Source organism: Equus przewalskii, chromosome 15 (assembly GCF_037783145.1).
Source record: "Equus przewalskii isolate Varuska chromosome 15, EquPr2, whole genome shotgun sequence".
In the NCBI taxonomy this organism is placed as follows: Eukaryota; Metazoa; Chordata; class Mammalia; order Perissodactyla; family Equidae; genus Equus; species Equus przewalskii.
In genome coordinates this window covers 24124325-24148964 of record NC_091845.1, presented here as the reverse complement: position 1 = coordinate 24148964, position 24640 = coordinate 24124325, and positions in this window count along the sequence as shown.

Below are 24640 nucleotides of genomic sequence, written 5' to 3'. Positions count from 1 at the left end.
AAGGGTGTGTATTGTAATCCCTGAAGCAACCCTAAAAAATGCAAAGAGATATAGCTAGCAAGACAATAGACAAGGTGGAACTCTAAAAGAATATTCAATTAATTCAGAAGAAGGCAGGAAAGAAGGTACAGAGGAAAAAAAATGGAGTGGACAAAGAGGAAACAAATGGTAAAATGGCAGACCTAAATTTAACCATATCAGTAATTAAATTCAAATAGACTAAACAATCCAATTAAGAGACAGAAATTGTCAGAATGGATTAAAAAAAAAAAGCAAGACCCAACCACATGCTGCCTACTGTAGACACATTTTAAATATAAAGAGAGAGGGTAAAATAAATCGATAGAAAAGATGCATCATGCAAACAGTAAGCTTAAGAAGGTTAGAGTGAACATATTAATATTAGGAAAGTAGACTTCAAGATAAGGAATATTATTAGAGATAAATAGGAACATCTCATAATGATAAAAGGGTCCAGTTATCATGAAGACATTATAAACATAAATGTAAATATGTCTAATAAGAGAGCATCAAAATACATGAAGTAAAAGTAGATAGAATTAAAGAGAGAAATAGGCAAACTGACAGTTGTAGTAGGATATTTTAACCCTTCTCTTTCAGCAATTGATAAAACCAGTACATCAAAAATCCAGTAAAGATGTGGAAGATCTGAACATGATATTAACCTCTTGACCTAATTGGCGTTTATAGAACTCTCCACCCAACAACAGCAGAATATACATTCTTTTCAAGTATACACGTACCATGTACCATCATACATGTACCACAGCCATACAGTGGGCCATGACACAAGTCTCAACAAATTTAAAAGGATTGTAATCTTCCGGAGTGAGTCCTCTGACCAAAGTGAAATTACATTAGAAATCAGTTCAAATAGAACTACATAAAACCCAAATATTTGGAAATTAAACAGCACGCTTCTATATAATTCAATTATTAATGAAGAAATTACAAAATTGGAAAATATTTCTACTAAGTGATAATAAAACATAAAATATCAAAATATATGGGGTGCTGCTAAAGCAATGTTTCAGGGAAAATTTATAGCTTCATATTATTACTTTAGGAAGGAATGAAGGCTTAAAACCAATGATCTAAGTTTCTAGTTAATAAACTGGAAAAAGAACAAAAATAATCCCAAAGTAAATAGGAGAAAGGAAATAATAAAAATTGGAAGTCAATGAAATAGCAAATATACACAATAAGGAAAATTAACAAAGGTATATCTCTAACTAGAGTGATGTGTGAGTGAGTTATCCTAGGCATTAAAAGGATAGTTATGGAATATTATAAACTTAATCCATAAAATTCAACAAGTTAGATGAATAGACAAGTTCCTTGAAAATACAACTTACTAGAACTGATACAAGATAAAACAGAAAATCTGAATACCTCTATTTCTACTAAAGACATTGAATTTGTTGTCAGAAATCTCCAAACCCAGATGGTTTTATTACTAATTTTTATCAACTATTTAAGGAAGAAATAATACCAATCCTACGCAAATTATTTTAGAAAATAGAGTAAATACTTCTCAACTTATAAGACTAGCACAACCCTGTTATCAAAACCTGACAAAGAAATTACAAAGAAAAAAATTAAAGAGAAATATACCTCATAAACATAGATTTGAAATCCTTAACGGAATCCTAGCAAATTGAACGCGGCAACATATAAAAACAATGCTACATCATGACCTGGTGGCATTTATTCCAGGGAGGCAAGTTTGGTTTCACATAAAAAAAATCAATTACTGTAATTCACCATATATATAGAATTAGGTGAGCAGGCTTATCTATAGAAGAAAACATTGTGTAGTCATTAAAAAGATCGAATTTGATCTCTATATATTGTCCTGAAAAGAGCTTTATCAACATTGTTAGTGGAGGATGAGAAGACATGGGAGAAACCAATAAAGTAAAATGTATACAGGATAAAGGCTTATGAGTTAGTGTTTTATTATGGCTGCTGTTTTCAATAATATGTACATGGAGGCGCTGCCTCTTCTTCACAGTCCAGCTACATTTTTGGAAAATCTAAGAACAATCATTTCTAAAGATCTGAAATGATTTGCACATGAATCATTATCTATATGGCATGGCTAAAATTTAGTCTTTTTAAAAATTTTTGTTTATTTATTTGCTTTGGAGTTCACAAAGAAGAATTCAAGAGCTGATGTTGATACAGAGAAAGATAGCAACACTTTCTCAGGATGTGTGAACAAATGTGATTCACTTCTCAGAGGCTTTCATCCTGTCTTATCGGGATACTGAAAAATGGGCCAGAAAAAATGACAGTAGCTAATTTATTGAGGGCTCACTCTTTACCAGGCACTAATATGAGCACTTTACATGCACTACTTCATTTCCTTTTGCTTTATTCTCACAACAAGCCTAATGCTATTATACCCATTGTACAGATGGAGAAAGTGAGGCACAGAGAATTTCAGTAACTTGCCCAAGGTCACATAGCAGGTAATATGGCAGAGCCAGGATTTGAATCCAGGAGGCTGGCTCCAGAGCCTGTGGTGAAAGCAAAACCAACAGCTAGACATGACTCTGAAAAACATTTTACCTCCTATATGCATGTCTTTGGTACATTTAAAAATATCTTTAACCTAAAATTGTAAAGACTACAGTGCATTATTTTATAACTATTACAGGCTATAAAACAAGTCATTTAAACTTAACATCCAAATATTTTCTTGAGAAGGAAATTAACAATTTCTGCAAAGGGAGTTAAGAGAATAATAAATGTGAGTTGAAATGCTTGAAGGAGGAAGAAATTAAAGAAAACGGCTTCCTTGGGAAGAAACTCAAAGAAACTCCTTGAGAAGCATGGGCATATTACGGCAGAACATCATCTTTCACAAGAGAGAGAGATGGAAATCTCCTCAACACTTCCATCCTGGAATGCTACCATAGCCTATCATGCAGTTAAGGTGACCAACATTTAAGGACTCCTTCAGACCCGTCAGGATTGTTGCCAGACTCACAGTAATGGGGCTGATGCTGAGACAGGACTGGGGATACAGACAAACACAATCAGGCTTTTAGCTCATGAGCAATTCCCTGTCAAAGGTATTCCATTCTTCCCAAGGCATCAGTGAAACGTTTATTCAGAGCCTTTCAGGCATTAGGAATGTAATATCTGGAATAAAAGCACAAGACGAATTCCAGTTTTCAGAACAACAGGGTATGAGTCAAGATCAAATAATGATATTACATTGGGTTTGTGTCTAAATTAAATATTAAGATTACATTGCCAGATAAGAGTTATTCTTAACCATGATTTCTGCTACTTCCTTCATGTTTCGGGATAAATGCAACTTCTGGTTATTTTCTTCCATAATCTTTATTAAAGTTTGCAATTGTAGCATTGTTTGTCTTGTTAATTATTTGTTTTCTGGTTTATTGTTGGTCTCCTCTGCATCAGAAGCCAAGAAGCTTGCCAGTTTTATTCAGCACTGAACCCTTATGACAGTCTAAATCCTAGAACAGTGCCCGGTAAAAGGAGGAGTTTAATAAATGACTAAATGGATGAATGACGAATGAAGGAAGGAAGGAAGCAGAGTTTAAATGTGGATGTAGGGTGATCAGTAAGCATCAGTCACTAGGTAATTGACTCATGCCCAAATACTAGTTCTGTGACCTACAGTACAATTCCACTAAGTGGCTTGGCAAAATTATAAGCAGTTATATTCATTTGCCTGCTGCAATCTCTTGTAATTTTGAAATTGGAAAGATCAAGAGTGAAAATTCTGAGAATCTCGTGTGTAGCAAGTCAAACTCTAGGGGATATAAGAATTACCTGCGGAGATTTAAAATGTCCATTCCCAGGCCTCACTCTGCCAATGATGCGCTCTACTAAATGAACGCCAGGCAGACTCAGGGGACCTGGGATCAAATTCTGACTCCGGAAAGACTATGTGAACCTGGGAAATCTATTTCTCTTCTGTGTGCTTCTTCGTGTGAGCAGCATCAGAGGAACAGACTAAATAAAATTTGACTTCCTTTCTCGCTATGGCATTATATAATTCTGTGGGTCGGTACATATTTGAGCATTAGGTCAGGCCTTGCTTGCAGTACAAAGAAATATAATTTATAGTCCTTCTTAAACAGGAAGAAAATAATTTAAATAATAAAAAAGCTAAATAACAATACCACATTTCTTGGGTTCTAAGATGCAAATCTTTCCTTCCACATTTAATGTTTTAGAAATTGAGACGTATCTTACAACTGATATTAAAAGGAACCTTCAAGGAAGAGGAATGAATTGTGACATAGTTATCTTCCTTGTGTATTAAGTGAACTGATCCATTTTTAGAAGGTACACCTCAGTTAGGGTGGTCATTTGAATCTTACCTGAATCTTGGACACCTAACAGTTGCTAAAAATGTCTTCTAAAATGATAATACTATGTTGCAATACTGGAACAAAAATTTATTGGGTAAGTAAAGAACTGTTGTCAACATAGCAAGCAACACAAACAATGGCAGTAGAATCTGCCCCATTTGAGAGGATAACTCAGAGGAGTTCAAAGTGAGGAGAGGCTGGTGTGTTCGATTTATCATCTTGAAAGGCTATCACACAGTTGCTGAACACCTACCCATCAAAAACACCCCCCACCTTAAGAGAAGTTAGATATGTAATTCCATTTAACGGGAGAGCAGAATGATATGCGCAGTCAGATGGAAAGTGCAGGAGAAACCCCGGTGTGCTTCAACGCGTCTCAAGATTATTCTAGGAGAAAGCAGGCCAGTGGTTGCCTGGGGAGAACAATTGGTGGGGAGCGAGAGCGAGGGATGACAAAGGGGTACAAGGAAACTTTTGGGGTTGATGGATATGTTCATTATCTTGCTTGTGGTGATAGTTTCATGGGTATATATATATTTCCATGCCATCAAATTATTCACTGTCAATATGTACATTTTGGTTTACTTCAATTATACCTCCAAACACCAAAAAGGGACTTATTCTGTCAGTAATAAAGATACCACTAAAGAGGTCACGGTTATGAGTCACGGTTATAATATAATTATAATATAATATATAATATAATATATTTATTATTATTATTTTATTACTTTTTATCAAAAGGGATGGTGAATCAAAGAGCCTAGAGGGACTCAGAAACATTGAATATTTCCAAACATCTTATTCTGTGTGAGGTATGTATTCTTGGTTGTTGTCCTGTTTTGTTTTTATTATGGTAAAATATACATAACATAAAATTTACCATTTTAACTATTTTTATTTTTTATTTTTTTTTTTTTTGATTTTTTTTTTTTTTTTTTTTTTTTTAAGATTTTTTTTTTTATTTTTTCCTTTTTCTCCCCAAAGCCCCCCCGGTACATAGTTGTGTATTCTTTGTTGTGGGTTCCTCTAGTTGTGGCATGTGGGACGCTGCCTCAGCGTGGTCTGACGAGCAGTGCCATGTCCGCGCCCAGGATTCGAACCGACGAAACACTGGGCCGCCTGCAGCGGAGCGCACGAACTTAACCACTCGGCCACGGGGCCAGCCCCCCATTTTAACTATTTTTAAATGTACAACGTAGTGGTATTACATAAATTTGTTGCCTGGCTTTTTAAGGTAGTATTTCATTCTGGGGAGACAGCATGCTGGTTGTTAAGGGCACAGGTGCTGGAGTCAGACAGGTGGCATTTGATCTCCACTTCCGACTCTTACTAGTGTACGATCTTGTGGAATCTAATAACCTCTCTTTTGGTTTCCTTACCTGTAAAATGGTGATGATAAAGACCTACCAGATAGTACTATTGCAAAGATTAAAGCAATATAATGTATATGAAGTGCTCAGAATAATTCCTGGCATGAGTAAAACCTTTCCATATGTTATAGGAAATGTAGTTATAATTTTATCTAGCATTTCTGCAAGTCAGTTTCTTAACCCAGGGAATGTGAACCTTAGGGGGTCATGGATTAGGCTTGAGGGGATTTGTGAGTCTCCAAAGTGATGTGCAAATTCATATATCTTCCCTATGTGAGTGTGTGGGAAACAGGTCCACAGCTTTCATCAGATTCTTGAAGTTAGAAATGCAAGGGCAAAAACAGGAAACTCATCAGAGAAGTACACAGAATTGGATCAGCCTTGCCTCACCTGCTACTCAGAGGCCTTTGATCATTAACCCAAGTTGTCCCCTTCCCTCTGCAGAGATTATGGGTGAGTAGGAGAACAAAATGCTTATTCTTTGTCTCAGGGCTAAGGTGTTGAAGCTAAGGGGGTCCAATTCACACTTTGTGAGTTGTGGCCTGCAGTCTGCGTAACTCTACTTCTTTGCCCCACACCTTTAGCAGAGTGCACCTGCAAGCTGAGTGTCCTGGGGACACAATGCTAATTGGCCAGCAGTGGGAGTGTGAAAGCAAAGCAAGGGGCTCATAGAGTTCAGAAGCCTCTGCAGCCCTGTGCCTTCCCGAGCCCTTCTGTATCCCAGCTTTGCAGAGCACACTGCACATGCCTCTAACAGCATTTTAACATGCAGGTGAATCACCTGGGGATCTTGTAAAAATCTTGGCTCTCACCCACTGGATCGGGGGTGGGGCTGAGATTCTGTATTTCTGACAAGTTCCCAGGGGACCACACTTGGCATAGCGAGGCTCTAACCTCTTTACATTGTAGTTATTGGTTTACTTGCCTGTCTCGCCAACTGCCTCTGTGCAAACTGAAGGCAGGGACAAGAGCCTTTTGATTCTATTTCCCAGGGGCTTAGTACAGAGAGGATACATAGACATTGAAAGCAAATGCTTAATAAGGGAATGAATGAATGAATGAAAGAAACACACACGAGGAGAGAAAGGAGCTTTTCTCTGCAGGCATGAAGGGATCTCTCCAGTTGTGACAGCTGGACACAGTTCACAGGCACCTTTCTTAGATAATTTCCAGAGACTTTTCCACCTCTAAGATGAAAGCTTCCTTCCTCTCTGGGGCTTAAGGAAGGCTCCCTCTCCTGTGCCAGAAAAAGCGGAGGAAATAGAAGTCACCACACTGACCACTGATGAAGAAACTTAAGTTTGTCAACATCAATTCTGAGAGAATAAGAACATTTACTGTGTAATGAAATTCATTGTGCAAAACCTGCCCCGGGCATAAAAATCTATAGGACATGGACAGATATTCACAGGGTCGTTTTATACACCTTGCTTCAGAGTGGCCTGCTCTTTGCCATGGATTACCAGGTTTACCTTAGGCGGTTAGTTTAGCCTTTACTGCCATTGCATGGAAGGTGAAGACTCAGGGAAAGAAGGAGGAAGGTCTGAGGCAGACACAAAGTAGGGCTGAGAAGCCCAGGCACCTTCTGTCACTCATACTATGCCAGGTGGAAACAGCTGTAAGCCCAGGCGTGACCACGTATTACCCTTCCTGCTCAGTCATTGCCACGCTTACTTGCCAATGGATCCTCTCACAGAGACTTGGAGGATGCAAGTGCCATCAGTCAAAACGCTGTCCCTAGATGTCACACTATTTCATCAGGCAATGGTGAATCACACTAGAGCTCTCACATCTACTTTCCCACGACCTCTGAGCAACAAGGGGAAGCTCAAGAACAATTCTGGGCGTTCGATTTCCCTAACAAAGCCACAGAAGGCCCAGATTAAACTGGCCTCCTTGAAACTTAAAAGGAACCAGAATTTGTCACCTTTTAAGAGGGCAAACTGATTAATGGGCAGTGAATAATCACAAGACAATTCTCTGAGTAAACGTGTAGTCATCATAAAGGCAGATTCAAACCCTTAGAAAGAAAGAAATGCAGACCCTATTTGAGTTCCGCTGAGTCTGCTTGTAAGTTTCATATTTTTAAAGAAAGTAAAAATTGCAAAGGCAATTTTGGAGGCAGCACTTAAGAGACACATGGGGAAAAGCAAACCTTTAGCACAAGTTCTGAATGCATTTAGCTCATTAACATGGCCCTGATGGTTACAGTCCACGTTTTACCACCATCCCAACAAGGGCCACAAAAGCCAGAAAAAGCAACCCATCTTCACCGAAATGTCAACACTGAAAGTGTTGCCGTGATGATGATGATAACGGTGATGATAACAACTAAGTTGCCATCAATTGGGTGCTCTAAGCATTCTTCATATATTAAATTGTTTATTCCTCATGATAATATAAAATTGATGATTATTTAGCCTCATTTTTACAGATGAAGAATCTGAGGAATAGGGAGTTTAAAATAACTTGCCTAAAGTTACACAGCTGGCTCATGGCAGAACTTACTCAGACTTGGGTAATCTGCCTTAAGAACATGTGCACTCCCTCCCCCCCAGCTTTATTGAGGTATAATTGGCATATAACACTGTGTATGTTTAAGATGTAAAATGTATTGATATGATACACTTATATGTTGCAATATAGTTACCACCATAGCGTTAACTAATGCCGCCATCACATCATATAATTACCATTTCTTTTTTTGTGGTGAGAACATTTAAGATCTACTCTCAGCAACTTTCAAGCATATAATACAGTATCATTGACTATAATCACAATGCTGTACCTTAGATCTCCAGAACTTATTCATCTTCTAACTGAAAGTTTGTACTTTCTAACAAATATCTCCGCATTCCCCTCAAACCCCAGCCCCTGGTAACCACTATTCTACCCTCTGTTTCCACAAATTTGGCTTTTTGAGATTCCACATATAAGTGAGACCATGCAGTATTTGTCTTTCTCTATCTGACTTATTTCACTTAGCATAATGCCCTCAGGGTCCATCCATGTTGTTGCAAATGGCAGGATTTCCTTCTTTCTCATGGCTGAATAATATTCTTGTGTGCGTGTGTATCATTCATTCATTATCCATTCATCCATTGATGGACACTTAGGTTGTTTCCCTATTTTGACTATTGTGAATAAAGCTGCCATGAACATAAGAGTTGCCCATGGGCTTTTAATTCTTCCTAGCATTGATCATGACAACACGAGCACACTAAATGCTGTGCTTCATGGCGTTGCAGCTACTTCAACTATCTATGAAGTAGCTCTCCCAGCTCTAATATTTCATGAGAGCGTGAGCCAACCATCGCTTCAAAAGGAGGATGAGTTTAGTTGAAATGGTTGAGTCTAAGTCGATCAAATAATGAGTGCCTAGTAAGTCCTTGCTGGGGCATGGAGAGGAGAGAGGGTGGTGGAAAGGGACATGAAAGACACACAGAATGTGCTCCCTGTCCTCGTGTCATATCTTCTAAAAGACATGTTTGAATTAAAGATGCTTGAACCTTGAGAGGCTTCTCCAGAGGACCGCATGACGACTATCAAGGGAATTCAAAGGAGGTGGTGATTCCTGCTGCCAAGCATCCTTCCGCCCTTCCATTGTTAACAGCACCTGGAACTTCTTTTGAAGCATCTAATCTCCCGTTCTCCCAAATTTCACAGTCTTGTTTCGATGTCAAGGGGCAGGCAAGTGGCCTAAGTGACACCATTTGGAGTCATCCTTTTGGGAATTCAAATCTTGAGCAGAGTAATGCAAGGACAAAAACAGACAAACAACAACAAAAACCACATTAACATCAACACAAACTGATACTTGGAGAAGGTGTTGATTCGATTCTGCTACCTGGATCTCCAGATCCTAGAGCTACCCTGGTTTGTGCCCTTCTGAGTCCTGTCGTTCACTGTGGCTTGGATTCTGTGATCTTCCGTGGGCCTCAACCAATTCACTTTGGGCCTAAGTTGCCCAGTTTCTGCTGCTTGTAACCATGTAAACCTAACCTGTACACCAAGATTACGTACTCAGTTGTTCTGGACCAGTTAATATTGAACTACACATATCTCAAGTTCTTTACAGAAGCACTCTTGGTGACCAAGGGGAGTGACTAGGTAGGATTCAAACAAACCTGCTGATAAAAGTCAATGTGGCCATGTATTTTTAAGAAAGATAGCACATTAGAAATGTCCCCAAACTCTTGATGCAGTCATTTCATTAACTGAACAGGGCACTGAATCAAGGATCAGATCTTGCTGCTAGACTCAGCTCAGCTAAAGAAAGCTGTGTGTCCTTGGGCAAGTTACTTCTCCTCTCTGAGCTTACTTCATGTCTGTAAAATTAAGGAGGGGAGGGTCTTTGAGTTTTCTATTCATGAGTCAGAGTTTCTAAGTTTCTAAATGAAAAAACATATGCTTTAGAAATTACTGAGGAATTGAGTAGATGCATCTCAACACCTCTTTTCCCTGAAAAGAGACATTTTTCTCACATGGATTGGTAAGATGGAGTTGAGTTCCAACTTGACTCCTTGAAGTAGAACTCTTATGGTATCCATGTTTTCGAGAATCCAGTATCTTTCTTGTGCCAGTTATGATCTTACTACTCAAAAGGAGAGCTACAAAGGTCAGGATTATTAAATAGCTCTTCTGTCATTGAACTGAAATCTAGTTATGCACCAACCCCAAGGAGGTCAGCAACAAACGTAATTTAATTCTGAGCTATTAATAAATGAGTTTTAGATTAATTTGGATCTTCAAAGGAACTTTATGTTGAAGCAAAATTCATCGTAAAGCTTATTGGATTATTTTGTTGACAACCATTCAAATTTTATAGTTTCAAGGTTCAGATATGTCACTAAAGAGGGACAAAGAAAAACTACATCTCTCATTTGAAATAAACAGTTTTGAGTCCGCAAATGTATTTATCTTCATCATATTTCCTCATCTTATACTCCTCTGATCTCCAAAAGCCACCCAAACCACAAGTTTCCTAAAGCTACTCCTGACCTGTTTCTGCTTGTACTAGAGTTCACCCCTTTGGCAATTTAATGACATCATTTCCCAGCCCAGTGGTCGGTGGTCTTGAGCAGAGCAAAACAGTCAGTTCATATGGTGAAAGGCTAAATATCAAGGATTCAGATAAACTCTATCTAGAGTAAAATTCACCAGATAGGATAAGAGAACATAATTGATGGGAAAAGTTTACTTCTTCCAAGTATCGTGGAAACTTAGACACATAAACTTATAAAACATAAAAATTACTAAGGCATATATTCCTATATTGATGCAGCTTTTTTTTCAAAAATAATTTCAGAAGACATTCTTTACTTAATCATTATTTTTTTCTAATATCATCCATTGGCATTAAAATTAAGTTTAATTAAATGAGATAATATATGGAAATCCATTAGCACAACTTTGAAGCTTTACAAAAGCTGTCAACTCTTGACTTCTGACACTGAACCAGGCACTGTCCTGAATTGTACTTAAATCACATCATTTTATTCTTACTGCCTTATAAAACTGGTGCTGTTACTATTGCACTTTCCTGACAAGGAAACTGAGGCTCAGAGCAGTAGAGCGTGTGCCCAAGGTCACACAGCTAGGGAGTGGCAGAGCTGGAGTTCATATCTAAACCTCTTAAGATTCATTCTTTTAACTTCTCTGCCATGTTAACAAATTCAAGGGGAATCTGAAGGAAAAAGGAGTAGGCTGTGGTTTCTTGAAAACTTGGAAATACTAACTGAATATTATGCCAAAGGGAAAAAAGCATTTTCCCTTTTTAAATGGCAATGTTAGGAATTCCTGACACTACTGTGCATGTACATATGACACCTGATGTCTTGTCCATGATCTTCCAGCATACCTTATGATTTTGCATTTGACCTGATAGTCTGGGGTCTTCCTGGTGGTATGGTTTAGAGGGGAAGGGAGGCTGCCATCAATAATGTCGGCTCCTTGTCATTAAGAGGTAAAAGCTAGAAATGTTGTGACCTAGAGCAGAGATCCTTTTGGATGGCAACCACCGTTGGCTTCGACTAGAGATTGCATCCATAAGAGGCTCCATCTGTGCGGTCTCCTCAGGAGGGGTCACATATTTATCTCCGGAGAATTTGACACAAGCCATTTGTCAGCCGCGGTCACACGTGCTTGCTGTTGCCACGCATTATCCTTTTAGTCAAAGCAATAATTTCTCGTTGTGAGAGAGCAACTGTGGGGTGCCAGGTGTTGATATTTTAGAAACAAACAGCGGTAGGGACAGCTGTGGTGGCAGATTTCAATTTTTTCAGCCAAGCTGGTGATAGCATAGCATGCCAGATGAATTTAAAGAGTTTCAGACACAAAGTCTTTGCCTCGCCACAATAATGCATGATTTGTGATGACCTTTCTCTGAGGGACTCTCCCTGGAATTTACCTTCATTCTGAGGCAAAGTGCTTCAAAGAGTGGCTGCTCTAAGGCACTTATACCTCCTGAATGCTGTCAAAGAGCTCCCTCAGATTTTCCCAGACTGAGGCTCTCCACCATTGTGCTGGTTCTCATAATTATCATTCATCAATGCGCCCACTTTCGTGTCAATTCAAATTCAATGTGACATTTGCATTCACTTTCCTTTGTGGGTCAATGTTCTTCTGAGCTGCATAAATGCTGGCTATGGCATAGTTATTATTGCTTTGGGTCACAATCATTTGTATGTTCTGATTTAATTAAGAGAGAAATAATAATTTAAAGAGATTTTTGTGGAATCTTTTGTTTCTCAGGTAAAAGCAGTGCAGAGCTAACAACAAGCCCTCTAGATTCTTCAATAGGTGGTAAAATCAGGTCTTCGAATAAAATAATATTTCAGTTCAGCACAGGACGAGCAGGACATTACTGTGATATTTTTATAGTTCAGTTTAGTGGTTTTAGAAAATGCTGTGTTTACATTGGTACTTAACCGCTTTGAGAAGCTTGTGAAAGCCATGCACCCCTTCCTAGAAAAAGATGCAAATATGCTCAAAGTTTTGTATACACTTCAGGTTTTCATGGACCCAGTGAAAGCTTTACAATGTATGCTCTAGACCAGTGCCATCTAAAAGAACTTTCTGTGACATGCCCAGTATCGTAGCCACTAGCGACATGTGGCTATTGAGCAGGTGAAATACACAGGTGCAAATGAAGAACCGAATTTTGAATATAATTTATTTAAATGTAAGAGTCACATGTGGCTAGTGGCTAATGTACAGGACAGTCAGCTCTAGACTAGAGGTTCACAGACATCAAATTAAGAACCCATTTTATATAGATTCATTTATTAAAAACAACTTTATTGAGATACAATTCACATACTGTACCATTTGCTAATTTAAATTATATAATTCAATGGTGTTTAGTATATTCACAGTTATGCAACCATCACTGCAATCAACCTTAGAACATTTTTATCACCTCAAAAGAAACCCCAAACCCATTAGCAGTCATTCCCCACTTCCCTCCACTCTTCCCCAGCCCTAGGTAACCATTAATCTACTTTTTTTCTCCAAATATTTGTCTATTCTGGACATGCCACATAAATGGGCTCATACAGTATGTGGTCTTTTGTGACTGGCTTCTTTGGATCATTCTTTAAAAAGTTCTTTATAATGTTTTTAAGGTTCATCCATGATATAGTACCAGTGATACTGATCAAGATGTATCAATGATCATAACGTATCAGTACTTCATTGCTTTATATTGTTGAATAATATTTCATTGTATGAATAGAATACATTTTGTTTATCCATTCATCAGGTGATCAACATTTGAATTATTTCTGCTTCTTGGCTATTATGAATAACGCTGCTATGAACATTCATGTACAAGCATTTGTGTGCATGTATATTTTAATTATCTTGGGTATATACCTATGAGTGGAATTGCTGGGTTATACGGTAACTCCATCTATAACATTTTGAGGAACTGCCAAGCTGTTTTTCTAAGTGGCTAAACCACTTTATGTTCCCACCAGCAAAGCATGAGGGCTCCAATTTCTTCACATCTTCACCAACACTTCTTATTACCTGCCTTTATTATTTTAGCCATCCTAGTACGGGGTGAAGTAGTATCTTATTGGTTTTGGTTTGTATTTCCCTAGTAGCTAATGATGTTGAGTATCTTTTCACGTGCTGATTGGCCATTTGTATACCTTCTCTGGAAAAATACCTGTTTGAATCCTTGTTCATTTTTTGACTAGGTTGTCGTTTTATTGTTGAGTCGTAAAAGTTCTTTACCTATTCTGGACCAGTCCCTGAATATAAATATATTATTTGTAAATGTATCTCATTCTCTAGATTGTGTTTTCACTTTTTAAAATGGCATTCTTTGAAGCATGAAAGTTTTTAATTTTAATGAAGTCCAGTTTATCTTTTTTTCCATTGGTTCTGGTCTTGATGACATATCAAAGGAAACCATCATGCCATCCAAGGTTGTAAAGATTTACTCCTACTTTTTTTATAACAGTTTTATAGATTTAAGTCATATTTTGTTCTAGGATCCTCTCTGAGTTCATTTTTACGTATGGTTTGAAGAAGATGTCCAACTTCATTCTTTTGCATGTGGGTATCCAATTGTCCCAGAACACTTTCTTGAAAAAACTGTTTTTTTTCCTGTTGAGTTATCTTGGCACTCTCGTCAAAAATCAATGGACCATAACTACAAGGGTTTCTTTCTGGACTCTCCATTCTATTTTATTGCTCTATGTCAATCCTTGGGCCAACACCACACCATTGTAGCTTTGAAATAAGTTTTGAAATTAGAAGTATGACTTCTAAACTTTTGTTCTTCTTTTTCAAGATCGTTTTGACTATTCTGAGTCCCTTTCATTTCCATATGAATTTTAGGATGTTTGCCAATTTCTGTAAAATAATTCAGCTGAGATTTTTTTTGTGTGAGGATGATTAGCTCTGAGCTAACATCTGCTGCCAATCCTCCTCTTTTTATTTTTTTTCTTGGTTAAGGAAGATTGGCCCTGAGCTAACACCTGTGCTCATCTTCCTCTATTTTGTACATGGGATGCCTGCCAAGCATGGCTTGATAAGCAGTACACGGGTCCACGCCTGGGATCCTAACCACTGAACCCCAGGCCGCCAATGAGGAGCACATGAACTTAACTGCTGCATCACTGGGCCGGCCCCTCAGCTGAGATTTTGGCAGGAATTCTGTTGAATCTGAAGATCAATTTGGGGAGAACTGCCATCTTGACTATATTAAATCTTCTCCCCATGAACAAGGATTTGCATCACTGAATATATTCATCTGAAATTCTTCTCTGACAATTCTGTTCCACAGCATTTATTTTTCATTTACTTCAAACTTTTTCATATCCATCAGTTAACATAGAATTATTTCCAAACTCTAATATTATAATGGTAATTATTATAATAACAATATTTTTATGACATCTCAACTTAATGTTTCATTCATTTATTCAGCAGTTTTTAGTTGTGTGCCTACTATATTCCCTGAACTTTTCTGAGCATTCTTGATTTTAGTCATTTGAGTCTTCTCTCCTTTTTTCCTGGTCATTCTAGCTAAAGGCTTCTCCATTTTGTTGATCTTTTCAAAGAATCAACTTTTAGTTTCAATGATGCTTTGGTATTGTTTTGGTATTATTTTGGAATTATTTTATTAATTTCTGCTCTAATCTTTATTAGTTCCTTCTTTTTGCTTGCTCTAGGTTTAGCTGGTTCTTCTTTTTTAGTGTCTTAATATGGAGTTAGCTTATTGACTTGAGATCTTTCTTATTTTTTAATATAGGCATTTATATCTATAAATTTCCCTCTAAGAACTCCTATAGCTGCATCCCATAAGTTATGTTTAATTTTCATTCATCTCTAAGTACTTTCTAATTTTTCTTGCAACTTCTTCTTTGACCATTGATTAGTTAGGCATATATGTTCATTCTGAAGTGTAATTTCGTTCAATAAGCTAATTATGGAAAGGAAAAATACCAATTTCTCACCTGCTATGCTTTGACTTTTAAAAATGAGTCATTAGGATTCAGCAAATAAACACATTCTGTACTGATCATGTTAATTTTCATTACTACACCTTTGTACCACTTCCAAGCTTTAATATGAACACAAGTCACCTGGGTACTTTGCTAAAATGCAAATTCTGTAGAACTGGTGTGGGCCCCAAGATTCTGCATTTCTAGCAAGTCCCCACGTGCTGCTGATTCTGATGCTGCTACACTTTGAGTAGGAAGGCTCTATGCAACTGCTTGGAATACCCTTTCCATTTATTCTTTGTGATTAGGTGAAAATGGCGCTTTTCCCAAAAACTCTTTCCCTTTGTCCTTCTAGCCAGGGGTGAACATCCTTCTCTATAACCTCTAACACCTTCCTTATACCCTTTATTTCCATTTGTCCCATTCTTGTAATCATTTCTTTATATATATTGCTTTCTCCAAAAGGACTATGAGACAAAGGAGAGAAGGGTCTCTGTTCTCTTCATGACTTTATGTCTATTGTCTGGCTTAGTGTTTGATGGCTCACATTAGATGCTTATTAGCTAGTCACTTAATATCCAGTTAACACTTAATATGTGTCTACTATGGGCCAGCACAGTGCCGACTGCTTTGCAGACATCATCTCATTTAATCATCAGACTATCCTTATGAGGAAGGTCTTATTATTATCACCATTTTGCAGATGAGAACTGAAAACCTTGTTGATGCTCATGATTAACTGAGTTTGATTCTGGTTCCCTTAGAAAATTAATTCAGTCCAATTTAACAACACTGACCAAATCTCTGAGGAATCTAATACAGACTGCATTTTATTTGTGTATATTATGGCAGCCAATTCAGAAAAAGAAAAATGGCAAAATGGCTTTTCCTCTTATGCCTGTATGGGACAGTGAAAGAGGTGGGCAGCAACACTGATAGTGCTACTCTAGTCCTGCCCTCACCTCTTCTTGCTTGGTCAGTGCATTCGCTAGCCATGTTGGTCTCCTCTCTTCTATGCCTCCTCTAAAATGTGGATTTGATCATGTCACTGGGAAGCTTTCAGTGATTCATAGTTGCCCTGTAAGATAATGTCCAAATTCCTTAAGTCAGCTTACAATCTTCCTACAAGCAATTTATCTAACATCTCCTCCTGCTGGAAGAGGATATTTCTGGAATCTAGAGTAACTATTCATTCCCCAAACAAGATACTCTCTACTCCTTTGTGTCTTCGCACACTCTTTTCCCACTGCCCTCAATGTCCTTATTGACCTGTCCCTTGCCCAGTTTCTACCAACTCTCTTGAGAAATGACCTCAACTCCACCCAAGGCTCTAGGCTTCTGCCTTTGTGCTTCTTTAGAATTATATACATACTTCTGATATTGTAGTTGCCACATTTTATGATAGCAATCTATTTATGCCTTCACCACTACGCTGTGAGCTCCTCAAGGGCAAAGAAGTTCTTATCTTTCTATTTCCAGAACCCAGCACAGGACTTGCCACTCAAACAAATTTGTTTGTTGAGTAAACAAGGTTGGTCAAAATGTAAGTGACTTGGGACAAAGACATCAACTGTTAACCTTGTCTTCAAAGAGAGTTCTTTCACATTTATTCCCAAAGCTCTCCATGTGTCCAGTTTCTACAGTAAATATCACATCTGCTTTGAATTAGAGTTATATTGGTGCATGGGATTGTGAGCTCCTCAGAAGGGCTGGAGTTATAGCATATTCATCTTTGTGTCTCTCGGCTCACATAGGACAGTGTCTTGCACACAGAAACCATTCTTTAAAGGTTTGCAGAACTGAAATGAGCTTAACTAGCTTCTCGGGTTTTAGCCAAGTTATTATAAAGCCTCCCAATACTCTGGGGAAACAATTATCTCCAACACAGGAGCGAAGGCTCTATCGCAATGCTGTTTGATGTTTCACACTCTCACATTCCTATGGCAGGAGACATCTTCGAAACAGATGGGTGTACTGTCTACTCTGATTACATCGGTTAACACCTGACCCAGATAACAGCAATACGGTGAGTATGAGAAGAGGAGAGTCATTTTAGAAGGCAGAAGTCAATTGAAAAAGTAGTAATGATTCACAGAGAGAAATATATTTCGATTTGAAACAGTGTCCACAGCTCTACTCTCTTTTTCTTTTGTTGTATCAGAAATGAATTTGAGTGGGGAGGGGAATATCAGAATATGGTTCTTTTAATGACTTCTTCACAGAGTGGCCTCCTGCAACCTCAAACTCACTCGTTCTTAATCACCATTCTACAAGCATGTATTGAGCATCAGCTAAGCATGAAGCACTGTGCTAGGCACCACTAGGACAGAAGATTAGGCAGAGAAAATACAGAATTAAACAACATTATTGGGTGCTCTAAAATAATATTTGCAGTATCAAGTGCAAGAAAGATCACGTGCAAATAGCGAGAATAACACCAGTAACTACTTTAGGCCATATGGGTTTTTAAATTGAGACTTGTTGTTGTCTATTGCACAATCAATAGCTGAGATAATCATTCTAATGGTTATATATTATCAACATTTGCTGTTCTAAGACAGTGATAATTGAAATGAATGTAACCATTCCTACGACGAAGACAAATATTAATATGGCCACTACTTTCTTCACCAATCTCATCTCCGAACATTCCTCTTCTCCTCCGTGTACTTCGGTCACTCTGGCCTTTGTTCAGAGTCTTGAACAGTTTCTGCCCTCATGATGAAGTTTGCACATACTGTTCCCTCTGCCTGGAACATTCTTATATCCCCTCCCACATGCACATGAGTGACCTCATGTCCCAGCTCAGTGTCATTTCCCTGACTCCCCTAACCAGGTTATGTCCTGCTCTCACATACCTTCCCAGCACCAGACACCTCTCCTTCAGAGTATTTATGGAAGTCACAATTTTTAAAAAAATCTTGTTCTCATTTACTTATCTGGCACCTCTACTGGACTGTAAGTTTCATGAAAATAGGGATACAATTTCTTTTTGTTCACCGCTGGCTCCCCAGGGCTCAGTAAAGTGCAGGGAACCTGGGGGGCACTCAGTAAAAATTGTTGAATAAATGGATAAAAAACAAGTTGAGGTATGAAAAATAATACTACTATAGTGATTACTATTATAATATTAGAGTTTGAAAATGATTCTGTGTTAGCAGATGGATTTGAAAAAGTTTGAAGTGAATGAAAGAAAAGAGCTATGGAACAGGATTGCTGGAGAAGAATCTCAAATAAATATATTCAAAGATGCAGATTCAATGTGGATTCTGAAAACGTGAAGAACCAGAGACAAGATATGTTATAAACAAATGGAATTAATGGGTGAATGAGAACCTTCCCAAAAAGCTGTGATGGTAAGAAAAATACGGGCCATAGATCTTTCAAACTCTAAGGAAAAGGAAGCAGTGAAACAGGCAAAACGTCTTCACATTCATAGTAGAAATGTAGACTCCTCCTGGCCTGAGTCTGAGAGACACATGAGAATATAACTAATTTGGGGATCAGTCAATCAAAACTCTCACTGAATCCACCCTGGAGATTTCACCACTGTGAACTATGAACCAAGGACATAAATTATGTATGCGAGAGTGAAGTCAAAGTGTGGTATGTGGAAATGAAAAATTGTGATTAATACATCTGTCAGAAATTAGAATGCTATGCCACTTGGTGATTTGCCTTAAGCTTCTCTCCCTGAGAGCTCATGTTGCAAAAGATGCCAGTTGTTCAATTTGTCACCACCATTTGTTTTTGGTGGACCACCTAGAACCGGGTCTTAGACTCAGTTCTGCATGGAAAGAACTAAGAAAATAGTTTCTTTCTTAGCCTCAAAGAAGCCTGTGGGCCCCCATGTGGTATGCAGGGCCAGGTGGAACACTTAGGTCAATAACCAAACTTTCTTTTATGAAAGCAGCTTATAGAAAACTCTTGGATGGGGTGGTGTGAGTGTTTTCCAAAGGTGACTTCCACAGTCTACAGGGATCTGGCACAAAGGAACCTGGTTCCTTCAGCAATTACAGAGCCTCTTAAAATAATAGGCTTATACCCTGATGATTTAAATGCTCAGACAGGAAGCAGTTCAGGCGACTGCCATGACGGGAAGTCCCCAGGGAACAGACTTGCTCTGAAATGACATTCTGACCTTTTCTCCACCTCTGCTCATCCTTATCCTCCATCCTGTCCTAATTCCTGGTACCAAGTGCCTTCCTGGCTCTGTAAGTGGTGAGCTTCTCTGCAACATGACTCTTGTAAAGAGCCTGTGATTAATTATAAAAGAGACTGAGGCTTGGATAATCAATTGTGCAATGCACCTGTTCATAACCAATTTCATGCTTTCTGTCACCCTCTTAATGGCACATGGCCAATTTCTCGAAGGCCTGGGGTGAATTTGCACATGTATGGTCTGTATAAAATCCTCTGGGCATAATGTTAGTGGTAACAGAGAGTTACTTGGTTACACAATACTTAACGGAATGACAGAGAAACAGAGAACTTTTCACCAAGCATCAGGAAATGTTCATAATCTCAGACACAGGATTAACATTTTGCTTTTTAAAAACTACTCTAAAGAAATAATACATATACTGAGAAAAACCATGTACACAAAGATGTTTATTGCTGCATTTTTATAATAGCAAAGAAATGGAAACAAATCAAATGGCAAAGAGAGGAACTATTAAGTAAAATGTGATGTGATGTATACACTTGCAAAAATTAAGTGGTTATCTTCAATGGTAGTAATTGAGACCAGGAAGCAAAATGAAAAAAACCACTTAGGACTAGCGTAAAGTGAAAAAAATCAGAATAAAAAGTTAAATGCATATGTGAATTATAAATAATAAAATATACACATAATAAAAAGCAAGCAGGAAACACATTAAATTGTTCCCAGGAGAGTTTTTAAATTATGGGATTGTTGGCTATTTTTACCCTTATCTTTATTTTCTAAACGTACAGTCTTGTGAGTGTGATTTTTTAAAGAGAGCTTTATGGAGCTATAGTTCACATACCATAAAATTAATTCTTTTAAAGTGTACAGTTCATTGTTTTTAGCATATTCACAGAGTTGTGCAATCATCACCACTATGTAATTCCAGAACATTTTCATTATCCCTAAAAGAAACTTGGTACCCTTTACTAGTCATTCCCTATTTTGCCCTCCTAGCCCATGGCAACCACTAATCTACTTCCAGTCTGTGTGGATTTGCCTGTTCCAGAGATTCTATATAAATGGACTCACACAATATGGCCATTTGTGTTTGGCCTCTTTCATTTACCATAAGGTTTCAAGGTCCATTGATGTTGTAACACATACCAATACTTAATTCCTTTCATGATCAAATAATATTCAATTATATGGATATACCACATTTTATTTATGTATTTGTCAGTTGATGAACATTTGGGTTGTTTCTACTTTTTGGCTATTATGAATAATGCTGCTATAAACACTCAAGCTACAGGTAATTGTTTCCACCTATCCTGAGCATATATCTAGAAGTGGAATGACTGGGTCATATGGCAACTCTATGCTTAACTTTTTTGATGAATTGCCAAACTCTTTTCCAAAGTGGTGGCACCATTTTACGATCCTGCCAGCAATGTGTGAGGGCTTCTAATTTCTCCACATCCATGTAAAAACTTGTTATTGTCTGTCTTTTTTATTTTAGACATTCTCCTGGGTGTGAAGTGGTATCTCATTGTGGCTTTGATTTGCATTATCTTTTTTTCTTTTTAAAGATTTTATTTTTCCTTTTTCTCCCCAAAGCCCCCTGGTACATAGTTGTGTATTTCTAGTTGTGGGTGTGTCTAGTTGTGGCATGTGGGATGCCGCCTCAGCATGGCTTGATGAACAGTGCCATGTCTGTGCCCAGGATCCGAACTGGCGAAACCCTGGGCCACTGAAGTGGAGCACGTGAACTTAACCACTCGGCCACAGGGCTGACCCCCTGCATTTTCTTAATGATTGATGATGTTGAGCATTTTTTTCATGTGCTTATTGTCCATTTGTATGTCTTCTTTGGAGAAATTTCTTTTCAAATCCTTTACCCATTGGGTTATTCATAGTTTCATTATTGAGTTGTAAGATCTTTTTTTATATTCTTTTTTTGTTTCAAGATTGGCACCTGAGCTGACATCTGTTTCCAATCTTCCTTTCTTTTCTCTTCTTCTTCTCTCCAAAGCCCCCCAGTGCATAGTTGTATATTCTAGTTGTGAGTGCCTCTGGTTGTGCTATGTGGGATCCCGCCTCAGCATGGCCTGACGAGTGGTGCCATGTCTGCACCCAGGATCCGAACCAGTGAAACCCTGGGCCACTGAAGTGCAGCGTGGGAACTTAATCACTTGGCCATGGGGCTGGACCCTCTTTTTATATTCTCGATACAAGTTTCTTATCAGATATATGATTTTCATATATTTTTTTTCATTCCATGGGTTATATGTTCACTTTCTTGATGATGTCCTTTGAAGCCCAAATATTTTTAATTTTGATGAAGTTTAACTCATCTATTCTTTCCTTTGTTACTTGTGTTTTTGATGTCATATCTAAGAAACTATTGCCTGACCCAAAGTCATGAAGATTTACTCCTATGTTTTCTTCAAAAGTTTCATAATTTTAGCTCTTAAATTTAGACATATCAAACACTTTAACTTTTGTGTATGGTGTGAGGAAGGAGTCCAACTTCATTCTTTTGTATGTAGATATTCAGTTATTCCAGCACAATTTGTTGAAAAGATTATCCTTTGCCCACTGAATTTTCGTGGCACTCTTGCCAAAAATCAATTGACCATAAATGAAAGGGTTTATTTCTGGACTTTCAATTCTATTCCATTGATCCATATTTCTATGCTTATGAAATAGCACATTTTCTTGAATACCGTAGCTTTGTTGTGAGTTTTGAAATTGGAAAATGTGAGTTCTCTAACTTTGATTTTCTTTTTAAAGATTGTTTTGGCTACTGTGAGTCCTTGCATTTTTAGCTGAATTTTAGAATGAGTTTGGCACTTTCTGCAAAAATGGCAGCTAAGATTTTGATAGAGATTCCACTGAACCTGCAGATCAGTTTGGGGAGTATTACTATCTTCACAGTAGTAAGTCTTTTGATCCATGAACATGGAATTTCTTTCCATTTCTTTAGATCTTTCTTAATTTTTTGAACGATGTCTTAAAGCTTTCAGCGTGTAAGTTTTCTACTCCTTTTGGTAAATGTATTTCTAGTTATTTTGTTCTTTTCAATGCTATTGTAAATGAAACTGTTTTCTTAATTTTGTTTTTGGATTGTTCATTTCTGGTAGATACAAATACAACCAGTATTTGTATTTTGATCTTATATTCTGTAACCTTGCTGAACTTCTTAAATGTGTGTGATTTTAAAATAAGAATGAACCATCTAAGGAGGAGGAAGATTAGAGTTCCCCTCAATCTTGCACAAAGGATGTGGATACGCGGGGAATCTCTAGTTAGGCGTAAGACATGCATCTGCAAATATGCTGCCCACTGGATGAGAAGAAAAAAGTGGGAACTCAGGAGGCTTATGGTTCTGGCAAGATGGTGCACTCGACTAGTGTGTCTAGAGGAAGTGGATAAAATAGGAAATAATTTATGCTATGGACCGATTGTTCATGTCCCCCTCCCCTCCAATCCATATGTTGAAGTGCTAATCCCTGAGGTGATGGTATTGGCAGTGGGGCCTTTGATAGTTAAATAGATTTCGATAAGATCATGGGCCCCCATAATGGGGTTAATGTCCTTATATGAAGAGGAAGAGACCAAAGTTCTCTCCCTTCACCATGTGAGGACGCAGTGAGAAAGTAGCTGTCTGCAAACCAGGAAGAGGATCCTCACCAGACATCAGATCTAGTGGCAACTTGATCGTGGACTTCCCCGCCTCCAGAATTGTGAGAAATGAGTCTTTGTTGTTTAAGCCACCCAGTCTGCGGTATTTTGTTATAGCAGCCAGACTGACTAAGACTATTTGTTGGTGTATGGTTGAGATTGTAAGAAAGCAAGGCAAATCCCCAAGTGACAGAGTAAGCAACAACATTCTCTGATTTTAGAGAATCAGAGCACCAGGAAGCGAGTGGACCCTGAACCAACTCTGAGAGATTTCTGGCCTGGCAGCAGCTCTCAGTTTGGTTCTTAATGCCATAGGAACAGAAAATAAGTCTGAGGACCTGATAAGCTGGGGAGAGAGAACCAAGACCCTGCCTAAACGGCCCTCAAAGAACATAACTCTGGTGCAAAGAGGACATATAATCTCTCCCTGCTGCTCAGGGAAGTGACAAAGGAGCTTATTTCTTTGTTTTGGCTTTGAGTGGGAAAAAGTTAAATTAAAATTTCCTTAGATAAATCAAAACTCTGAATTTGCCCAGAGACTAATGTACAGCATGGCAATTATAGTTGTCAATACTATACTGTATACTTGAAAGTTGCTTTGAGAATAGAGCTTTCACCATAACAAAAACAACAAAATGATAATTATGTGAGGTGAAGGATGTGTTAATATTTATTGTGGTAAACATTTTGCAATATATACGTATACCAAACTTACATAATATTACACATCAATTATATCTCAGTAAAGCTGGGGAAAAAACCTAACTCTGAACCTACACCCCTCGTGGGTTTAGGGTCAAACCTTGTACTGCTCAAGTGGAACCACTACTCCCCTCCCCATCACTGAGAAAATAACAGAAACTTGTATGGCCCAGTGGTACCCCTGGGTTGCCTGAGAAGGGACCATAAAACCCACCCTGAAAGGGCGCTTCAGTTACCTAGGCCACATGGAATTTACAGACACATATACAAAACAAGTCCTACTTAAAATGAATACACAACTATACATAACAAAACATAAGAGAAGGTGATTCACCATGAGCAACACTCAGCAAACAAACAAATAAACAATAACAAAACAGAAGGAATAGAATCATA